General features: G+C 40.6%; 1 long non-coding RNA gene across 4 annotated transcripts; it reads left to right on the forward strand.

Annotated features, from left to right (window-relative positions):
* The first annotated feature begins 1,744 nt into the window (after positions 1-1,744).
* LOC129205140 (uncharacterized) lies at positions 1,745-9,923 on the forward strand. Of its 4 annotated transcripts, none has more exons than XR_008576629.1 (5): positions 1,745-1,828; positions 2,277-2,371; positions 5,013-5,187; positions 6,743-6,935; positions 7,049-9,923. It is a non-coding gene; the product is annotated as an uncharacterized LOC129205140 (long non-coding RNA). The 4 variants fall into 4 exon arrangements; XR_008576630.1 differs by lacking the exon at positions 1,745-1,828 and having other exon boundaries at positions 2,194-2,371; positions 7,049-8,302; positions 9,195-9,238; XR_008576627.1 differs by lacking the exon at positions 1,745-1,828 and having other exon boundaries at positions 2,194-2,371.
* The last annotated feature ends 357 nt before the right edge of the window (positions 9,924-10,280 follow it).

A 10,280-nucleotide genomic window follows, 5' to 3' on the forward strand; every position in this document is an offset into this window, starting at 1 on the left:
GATTTTACTGTCAGTGTCAGGAAAAACATTTCCCTTCTCATTAGTTAAAAATAATAGTCTGAAATTGGTGTTTTAGTGATGCTAGGTTTCTGTGTGGAAAGATGAATGAATGAGTAGCTCACTGTTTGAAACCTCCATCTTTCAAAATGTTTAATGAAAATGAAAGCACAACATATGGTAAATGTGGACTGAAATCAGGGATGAAAAAGCAGAAGTCTGGGAGTAAGTAAGGGCAAACGGCACCACAGAGGGGCTCGGTGTTGTGTTACATATAGAAGCGGGTAACATTTTTGGATGCATTAGAGTGATTTAGGAGCTATCATCCCATTGACTTTTGACTAGAGTCAGGATGTAACTGCCTAAGTCAATTCTGAAAATGGGAATTAGATTTTTAAGTCACTTTAAGGTGCTTTTGAAATTTTTACCCCTAGTCCCAGAGTGATTAATTTGTAACAAGGTGATTCATTCGTATCTTTCTTGTCTCCAGAAGCCTGAATGACACATTTGAGATGCACTCTAAAAGCACAGGTAATAGTCAGAGTGCTACCTCAGCTACTTTAAAAGACAATTGATTAATTTGAATTCATGCTTTTCTTCACGCGTTTAAAGGATTCTGAAAGTCGTAATAGAGCTTTGGAGCTGCTTGGTTTGAACTGTCACTTCCATGCCCTTGCCTTCACTAGGGTTTTCCTTTTTTTTTTTTTTTTCTTTTCTTTCCTTTTTTAATTTTTTTTTTTCCCCCTGAAAATTGTCCCCATCCCTCCCCATTGCTAATGGCAATGCAGCCCCTCTGGTCACAACAAAACCAGGAGGACTAAGGTAGCTGCTTTGCTGCATGGAATGGCTGAGTAGCTTTAGACAAAACAGTGTCCGGGAACCTGCTGTGAACTTGTCTCTACTAGTTTGCACTGGGAATTACAGGTACTTTTGCTGGGGCTGCCCCACACTTAGCAATGCTGGGAGAAAGGGCTGCTCAGACACAGTTAATAAGGCAAGGCTTTCTTACAGTAAATTCAAGCCACCTAACCTGCTAGTTTGTCTGAAGATGAAATAAGACTGATCGCTTTGGTATTTCACCGGATTTTGTTAGAATCTTGCTAAGAATGTACTGTAGTGTTTTATGAACTTAATTTTTTTGTTATTACTGTCTTAAAGTTAATCTACTGTTGAAAAGCTGGAACTATAGTAGTACTTTTATAGATTTGGTCAAGACATTATATAAATCTATATATACTGCTGCCTTACGTCAGCAACATTATTGCAAAGGTGAGTTTCCATTGCTCCTGTGAGCTTCTGTGTTTTGGGGTGTAACTGATGATACAAAATTCTTTCTGGAGTAAAATGAAGACTATTTATGGGACTTCTTGAAAACATTAGCGCTTACCAGAAAAAGCAGACATCAGAAACCCAGCTTAATATTTGAGTTGACTGTACTTTCGGAATCGAAGGATCTGATGATCACAACTTCACTTTTGTCCCGTGATACAACTGCAACCAAACATGCTTCCCAAATTAATTTAGAAGGCAGTGGCTAGTATTAACTTTACTGTTTAGTAAGGAAGCCTAGGCTTGCTTGAATGTCTTCAAGGAGAGGAGCGGAGGGACTGAATGCAATACAGGTTTGATTTATGGACTAATATCTCCAACTTTTGCCTGTGGAAATGATTTTGTGGAATGATTGGTTTCATGCAGTTTCAAAATAGTCTCCCTGAGAGCTACAAAGTCACCTGAGTTTTCTGTGCTGCAGGCTGGAGAGAATCATGGTCCCAGGGAGTCCTCACGCACCTTCCAGCATGTCAGCAGTCTTGACCACTACACATCTTTTGCGGTAGGGATCCCTAAAAGCTCCTAAAGAAAGCTGGGGACATCCAGCTAGTAGGGGACATATGCCTCTAAGAACATCCTCCAAAGCTTCCTACTCTCATTCATGCAAGAATAAGAGAAGGGTAAAGCTTCATGTCCATCTGAGCTTGTCTTTCCTGGGGCCCTTGCCTGGAAAAAGTGCTGCAAATCATTCGGTCCTTGAGGAACGAGTGCCTCACATTGAGAGCAACCCTTGCAGGCACTTCTGGCTCAACGTTGTTTAGGACATTAAGCACTAAGTTAATGAGTGACAGAGCTTTCCTGCTCGGTAGCCCAAAACTGTGAGGGTATATCCAGGAGAACTAAAGGCTATCACACATTTTACCACCATCAGTTTTTTTGAACTTGCCTTTTTAAATATAAACTGATACAACATGAGCGTGCATGTAATACTTAAATATATTCTAAAACAGATCCCAGGCTGTCCACACTGCTCTCAGGAAAGAATGATAAAGCAGATTGATTCGTGCAGTAATAGACAGAGCTCGGGAACGGTGACAAACACAAGGTAAGAATGTGTACAGAGGATAGTAAACCTGCTCTTTGAGGGACTTGAACTGGTGAATTTATTTCCCTTGCATTTTTAATTGCTTAAAGGGGGGGGGGAACAACCAACACCCCCAAAAGGCACAACCACAAAACAAAACCCTAACCCAAAACCCTGCAGAGGAAATGAAACCACAAGAACATTTTTCATGCAAGCTAATTTCAAGGGTCTGGCATAGACACAGCAAGCCTAGGAAGTTCACAGCTGCGTTATACCATTCTCCAGAATGCAGATGCATTGGGCTTTCCTGTGAAGTACACTACACATGTGCTTTAATGTAGCTTTAAGCATTTCTTTATTTTCACTTTGATATTTTTACCACCTGTAATCCACTCATTCTTTTCACTGCCATACAGCTGACTAGATCCAGAAGCTTCACATTGGAGTAACCTCTCATCCCAGAACACGTATCACATAGGGCAAGTTGAGCAGACAGAATTTATTTTCACAGGAACAAGGGACAGTTGGAGGGAACAAGCTTGTAGTTTGCAAATAAGTATTTCACTTATCTGAACTGCAAAACATAAGGGAGGAGTTGGCCAGAAACCGGAAGCAAGGATCTAGCAATGTATTTTTGACAGTTATTCCCTCCTGAAAATTAGCAACGTAGAAAAAGCGATGGCTTACTAACCAGAAGCATTGGATCTTCTGCAGAAGTTTTAATTTCTCTTTAGAGTACCTAGCTACAGGTTTAGGAGTCTGGCTACAGGCATGAATATTCTGTCTTTTTTTTGCCTCTTTAGAAAAGTTGTCATCTTGAAAGAAGGTGGTATGTTGAGACCAATGTCCTTTTATGGAGAATGTGTTTCAAATAAAAGGATAAATATCTTAGAGAAACAGCAGGAAGCATTTTTATAATTTCAGTAGCTCAATTTAAGGTTAATATTAAGCTTCTGAAATGCATTTGTTCATTTGTTTGCTGGCAGTTTAGTTTCACTTTCTTCCTGATTAAGATTGGTTGGAAGACTGTTGTATTTTTCTTCATGGGTTTCCCTTGCTATTTTCTGAGCAAAAAAAAGGATTTTTCAATAAAACTTTCACTTTCTTTACAGGAGATTGAATGTTAAAGTTGTTAGAAACCTGAGAATGGATGAAAAGAAAGAGGAGCAATGTGCATAATAATAGTTAATATTACTTAAGTGCCTTTCGCTGTTTTCTCTTGCTATATACTAGGAGGTCTACCTGACACCATTATCGATAATGTTTAATTGACTCTTCTTGCAACTGACTTCTCCAAGAGACAGTGAAACACCCAAAATATGGCTAAATGGAGAAAAATTCCTAGGATCTCCCAATTAGAGAAAGTTTCAGAGGGAGGTATAAATAGAGCATCATTGAGACTTAAGTGGTACATAGCCCTTTGTGACCTTCTGCACAGAGGACATACTCACCCTTAGCTAACTATTTGAGCAAAGATATGTCTGGTATTGGTCCTGTAGTAAATGAAAGACATGCCTTCCCTTTAAATGTGAACTCCTGTGTGATCTGCAGCTCCAGCATGTCAGTTCAGTTTTCTTGGAGGGGAAGAATCTGGTGTCTGCAAGCTGCTTTCTAAGTGCTTAAGTGGATTTGAGAAGCAGGCAGACATATACTTGAAAAAAAAAAAAAAAGTGCTTGAAGAAAAAAAAATGATTTTCAGATTTCCCATTCAGAATTTAAATAGTAATTCTCTTTGTGTGCTCAATATACAGTAAAAATAGGGCTTATTATAGCCAATTGCTACTCTGAGTTTACATCCAGTTTCTTCACTGAAGCTCAGATTTAGCCCAGTATCTGCCCTGGTAAAGAAATACTTACATGAGGTGAAATGACGGAATTTGGTATAATATAGAAATGGTCCAACCAGGTATAACTAGAAGTAGCGGGATGAAAGTGAGCAAAGAAAAATCCATGCTGATAATGAGGGAAAATTTCCTAGCAGTGAGGTCTGTTAGTCTGCTGAATGGTCTCCCAAGAGAATGAGTTGAACCCTCGTTCCTTTAGTTATTTTTAAAATGAACAAAACAGTCAAGATCCTTGTAGGAAGACACTCTTAATTAACAAGAAGACAGAAAAAATGACCTAATGGGCCTTTTTTTCCATCTCCACTGTTCATGCCTATTGTTGTAAGGCAAAACCAGGTTTGGCAATAAAATCATGGATTTCCAATTTTCACAGCAATTTTGCAGCACTCTTATTCCATAATAATAGCAGTACTTTCCCACTCTTCATTTCCCTCTATAAACTTTTGTACCTTACTTTTCTTTCAAAGCGGGCTATTTTGTAGTCCTCTGACTAAGGAGAGCTGTCAGGTAGAATGATTTACTTTAAATAATAATACTTGTAAGTATAAGATAAATATTTGGACCTTGTGCCTCCTGATTTTCATCAAAAACTCTTCAGTCAGACCTAAAGGCCAGGGCAGCAGTGTTGGACAAAATGTCATTGCCTGTATCTGTGGGTCATCCTGTGACATAAGGAGCTGTGACATATAATGTACAACGAAGTCTTGGGCTCATGTTGACTTCCACAAAAATAAACTATGAAGGCATGAGATGCAACACAACTTTGTGGCCAGTATTTACGGCTCTTTATACAATTTCAACACTTTTCTTCTTTCCAGAGAAACCAGTCTTTGACTTGGAGTGTTTTCCCACTAGCCAGAAGTCCGGGCAAACGTGACTCCTGCTCCTCTGGCCAGGCATCTCCGGTACTGGCCACTCACGCCTGCCACCTCCCTGCATCCCCTCCCTTCTTCCCAGAAACCCTCCATCGACATGGATCGTGAACTGGCTCAGGTAACTGATAACTCAGCAAAAATAACAGATACGAAGTAGTGCAAGAAGAGCAGCAATGGCGTGTGGCCCTTTATGAGCCCGATTCTCAGCAGCTGGTTTTTAAGATGATAGCGACATGAATTTTAATGGTTAATACTGACGTAAAACTGAAGTAATGCTGCAATGAGTCAGGTCCTACTTCTTCGAAGTGCTGTGCAAATATTTACCAGTTACTCTTCCCAGTAGCCAGCAATGTACGCAACCTCGTCACTGTTTTATCAGAAGACAGATTGGTTGAGGTAAAATGCAGGAAGTTCTGATTGTTTTGTTTCAGTTATACAGCAAGGATAGGCAAAGTGTCCTGAAGCCTGTACTACAAAATCAGCCTCAGATAAACTTGTGAGTAGCATGACCAAGATGACTAGAGTATAAAATGGAGAGAGACGTGGTGCTAATGTATATTTATTAGTGATTTACTGAGATGAACGTTCATCCCAAGAGTTAATCCAGGAATATCCAAACCACTGTAATTATCCTTGCACAAAGGCTCTCTATTATTTGCCTGTTAAATAACAAAGCCTTTTCATTACCTAGCACTGACATAACTTTAGCTGTAGTGGTAGGTAGGCAGCGAACAAGCTTCCCCTGTTTGTGGGGGATGGGATATCACGGGATGAAGCCCTCCCCCTTGAAGCCCTAGCAGAATATGAACGGGATGGCCAAACCTTTCTTTGAATAGAAATGACTATCATTGCTAACATGCCAAATTTCCTGTACCACAAATAGCTGAAATCCTGTGAACGGTACGAAAAGCACGAAGGAGCAAACTCCTATCACACACAGAAGTGAAAATGTAGAAGTACCAGCCACAGGAATGTAACTGTATTAAAATTGGGAAAGGATCCAAAATCTGTAGTAGCTCTCTAATCTGTGACACAAGAGCAAGGATTTTCATTATGTTTTGCATTCCACATACGGCTTTGCTTTGGAGCTCTTATGCAATTGGTGATGCAGTAAAACCATTGTATTCATAATGATTTCAAAGATGTGGATGCTTCCAGGGTTTGACCTATTTTAGCACTCATGCATTATACACTGGGTAAAGCTACTCTCATAAGGAAGAGTCATTAGTACTAAAAATGTATCTGTCTCTGCTGTCCCTTTTCTCTGCAAGGCTGCTGATTTTTTACAATTCTAAATCAATTATTCTTTACTCAATAATTTATGTTTACATGCATCAATGGAAATTGCCCATGCACATTTTAAGGCAGAGGTTAGCACATAAAGATAACGTAAGGGGTTGCAACTGTTGTTAGCCCAGAGCAAATACTTCTTCTGTTAAGGGTTTCTTAACCAAAGTCTAAATATTCCCATGCATTTTCTGATATTTTTTACTTTGGAGATACAAAAACATACCTGTGGTTATTACTTCCAGAGCAACAATGCAACTCAGGTTTTTTGGAGGCCCTAATTCAGCTAAATTCCTAATCCCATGCTTTGTTTTCAGCGGGATGAAGTCTTCCCTAGTTAAGTATGTTTGAGACCTGTTAACGCCTGTAACTTTGCTCTGCTATAGCAAGGTGCAAACATCATCTTGAACACGAGTGTAATGCTTCAGGACCTTTCCCCTGAGCCATCCTGCCTTGTACTGCCAGCAAACTTGAACTGCGGGGGGACAGCAGTGACTTCTCCAGGCTCTAGCATGGCTTGACAGAGTAAGAACAGGCCCAGGACAAGTGTATTCTCCCACTGCCGAGGTGTTACCATGGGTAAGGCATACAGCATGTATGGCAGATGCTGAGAGTAGGCTCAGGCCAAAAGTTTGCTTGCAATGGAGGGGGAAGCTAGCGAATACTGCCCTTCCCCTCTCCCTCCTCCACAGGGATCTTGTCTTCTGTCGGTCAGAGTCTTCCCTTTTCTCCACAAAACCTGGATTAATCTCTGTGAAGCAGCTGCAGAACAAAAGCTTAGACACCCATGAAATCTTCCGTCTGTGCCAGCCGCACCAGTAGCACCGGGGCACAGATCTTCCCTTTACGGGCTCGAGGGAGAGAGGTTCTTCACCATCATGTCATGCCTTTTGGCTCGTCTGACTTTTCTGAAACCACTGGAACGGAGATGCCACTGCGCTGCTGAAGAAGACCATCCACTGGTCACTTCAGCGTTCGGTGACCCAGGGCAAAGACCAGACCTGCTCCTGGGGATGAATTCAGGGCAGGACCGAGGACTTCCCCGCTTCCCGGGTCTGGTCTTACACCTTGGCTCTGGGCTGAGGTGGACAGTGTTTCTCTGGCTGGCTCTGGGCTCTTGAGTACTTTGGGGCCAAAGTGTGGTCTCTAATGATAAATTAAATGAAACCTTTGCTGTTTCTGTGACCTCCACAAATAGGAGGAAAGTGAAAACAGAGGCGAGAGTCAATCAGCCAGTGGTTACATTGAAGAAAATGGTTCTCTGTGGAAAGCATGAAAGAGAAAACAGACTGGGTGCTGGGACTGAAGAAAGGAAAACAAGACTAGTGTGGTTTTGAGGCCTTTTACTTTATTTTGATCCTTTCATAAAGTATTTTAAATTTATAAATAATGGAATAAAAAAGACCCCAACAAAACTCAGCTAAATGATCTTGAGCCCTCAAGCCTCAATCAAAAAATAAACACTATAATTCTTTTAAAAGGAATTAGTAATGCACAGTTATAGTATTCCATGTTTAAAAATAAAGCTGTTGAATAAATGAACAATACCTTGGCTGAAAAGTATTTCAGCTGAAGAGTGAAATCCCTGCAGAGAGTGATCTGTGAGATTCTGCAGGAAATCTGCATTACAATACACCATTTCCATTTCCAGGGAGGGACTCACAGAAGGACACATGGAGGAGAAAAAAGAAATGAAAAAGCCCCAGTCCTTTATGCCTAGGTTGTAGGGGGCCTTGGCCCATCATTCTCATGCTAAACAGTTACTTTTTCTACAGGTACCCAACTGAAATGGGAATATTTTTCGAAGGAACAGTGAATGTGAAAAAGGCTAACAGAATTGGTTCTTTGGTTAAAGAAAACTGTCTCCATAGCTTGCCTAGCTACAGCAGACATGGCTTTACCTCTCTGCCTTGCTGCAAATGAAGTAAGGAGCGTGTCCAAATGTGGTAAGCACTGGGCTACTGTGCTGCTCTTCGTCTTACTCCTCCATTCCAGCTGCTCCACCTCTTGTTACTAATTAAATATCTTCGCAGTGGAGGAAAAGTTTCTAGCTAGATCATTAGCCCACTGGTCAACCAGCTCATGTGGGATGTGGGAGGCTAGGGTCCTCAGGCTGGTCCAGTGACAATCTGGTGTTGCTCTTCTCCAGTGCAGGGGACTACAGTTGGCCTCCCCTAGGCTTGAGCCTTCTGGCTGTAATTTAGGAGCTGGGGCAATGGCCATCCAGGGACTTGGATACACAGAGTATTATGTCCTGGCTGACTGCCCCTATCTGAAGGCCAGTATTCAATGGGCCAGCCTCGCTTGTGTGTGGAAAAACTTACACAGGGCTGGTTTCCTTTTGCTGCAGAGTGGGAAAATTTGTGAAATCTCAGTTAAATTTGTGGGATAGGAAAAAGGGAAAGCCAGCAAGTGGAAGAAAAAGGAATAAAATTCCTGGCTTCTAGTCCCTAGGCTATTAAGCAAGCCATAGCAGAGTGTGACTAGGTCACTGGCGTTAGCATGTTCATGTGGTTACACAGGTGAACATAACGCTAAACATATAGGGCTGTCTGCACCATGCACAGCATGTGTAGAAAATGTTTTGGCAGATGGAAGGAGTGGGCCCATCAGCTGCCTAAATCTATTTGTTGCATTTTCTACCATAACTAATACAATGGGCTGCTACCCTCTTGCAGGAGATGAAGACGGTCCAAGTAGATGCTATGTTTCTGCTTCCTTAGTATATCATTACACAGAGAGGTTTCTGATTGGGAATATATTTAAAGGAAGAAAACCACAAAGCAATCAGGATCTGGTTATTTCTGCTAATCAGAGGTTTGGTTTGATCCCAAATAGACACAAAATTTACCCAGAGCCTCCACTCCCGGAAAGCACTGAAGATCAGTCACAAGCATTTCCTATGTTTTCCCTTAGAATCTTTTGCTTATAATTTATTGTGGCCTGCATAATACCAAAATATGATAAAGGAATATAATAATTGGAAATTTCTGCTTTCACACAAATATCTGCCTTCATACATGGATTTATTCACATGTACATGTGTATCCTGTTGCATGTTCTTATGTAGGTGCATATATCTATGATTTTGTGCATTTATGTTTGTGCGAGTGTGTGTATGAAGGCAAACATTTCAAATATGTGTGTATGTGAGGAGGCAGATTTAAAAGCATACCTTACATGGTATAAAATACATTGCTACATAAATCACAGAAAGAATTCCATCTCTAAATCAGAGTACACTCCAGAAAGAGCAATTATAGCCTCTAAAATGTTTCTGTTAAATTCATGAGACACCAAACAATTTTATTCATGTTATCATCTACAGTTGCCTGAAAGTGTAAAAAAAAATCTTAGCCACTAGCAGAGAAATGTGCAAAATACTATCAAAGGAGTGGCAAAGGTCACTTCTACTGCCTGCCTTTTTATGAGTTTCATTTTTGTCTTTTTTTTTTTTCTCATTGCAGTTTGTTTGTGTACATTGCTAAACCTTAATGGAAGAAAATATGAAGGGGCAAAATAAATATAAAGAAACAGACTGCTGTTCAACAGTGCTGAGCTGGTATTTCCATGAATGATGTTAGACTCATGTTTAGAATAAAAATTCGGAAAGTCCACAAATAGAAGGTTGCAGCAGTGCTTTTTTTCCTTTTCGCTCTCTTTTACACTTGATACATTTTAAAATTAACATCTGTTTCTGTGTAGCTAGATAAATGTGTTATCATTAAGCACAGTAGTACTGATTCTGTGAGGCACAGAAAAGAGAGGCCATGAAACAGCTGGACCGTGCATTTTCGTTGGTACTGTACATGGCCCGTTGCTCTGTGCATGGGATTTTGTTTGTGCATGTTCAAGTTCCAAACTTGCTTGCTTAACCCCTGTAATAATAGTAACTGATTAGGGTTTAACACAGCACATAACAAC

This window comes from Grus americana, chromosome 3 (genome assembly GCF_028858705.1).
Source record: "Grus americana isolate bGruAme1 chromosome 3, bGruAme1.mat, whole genome shotgun sequence".
Classification (NCBI taxonomy): Eukaryota; Metazoa; Chordata; class Aves; order Gruiformes; family Gruidae; genus Grus; species Grus americana.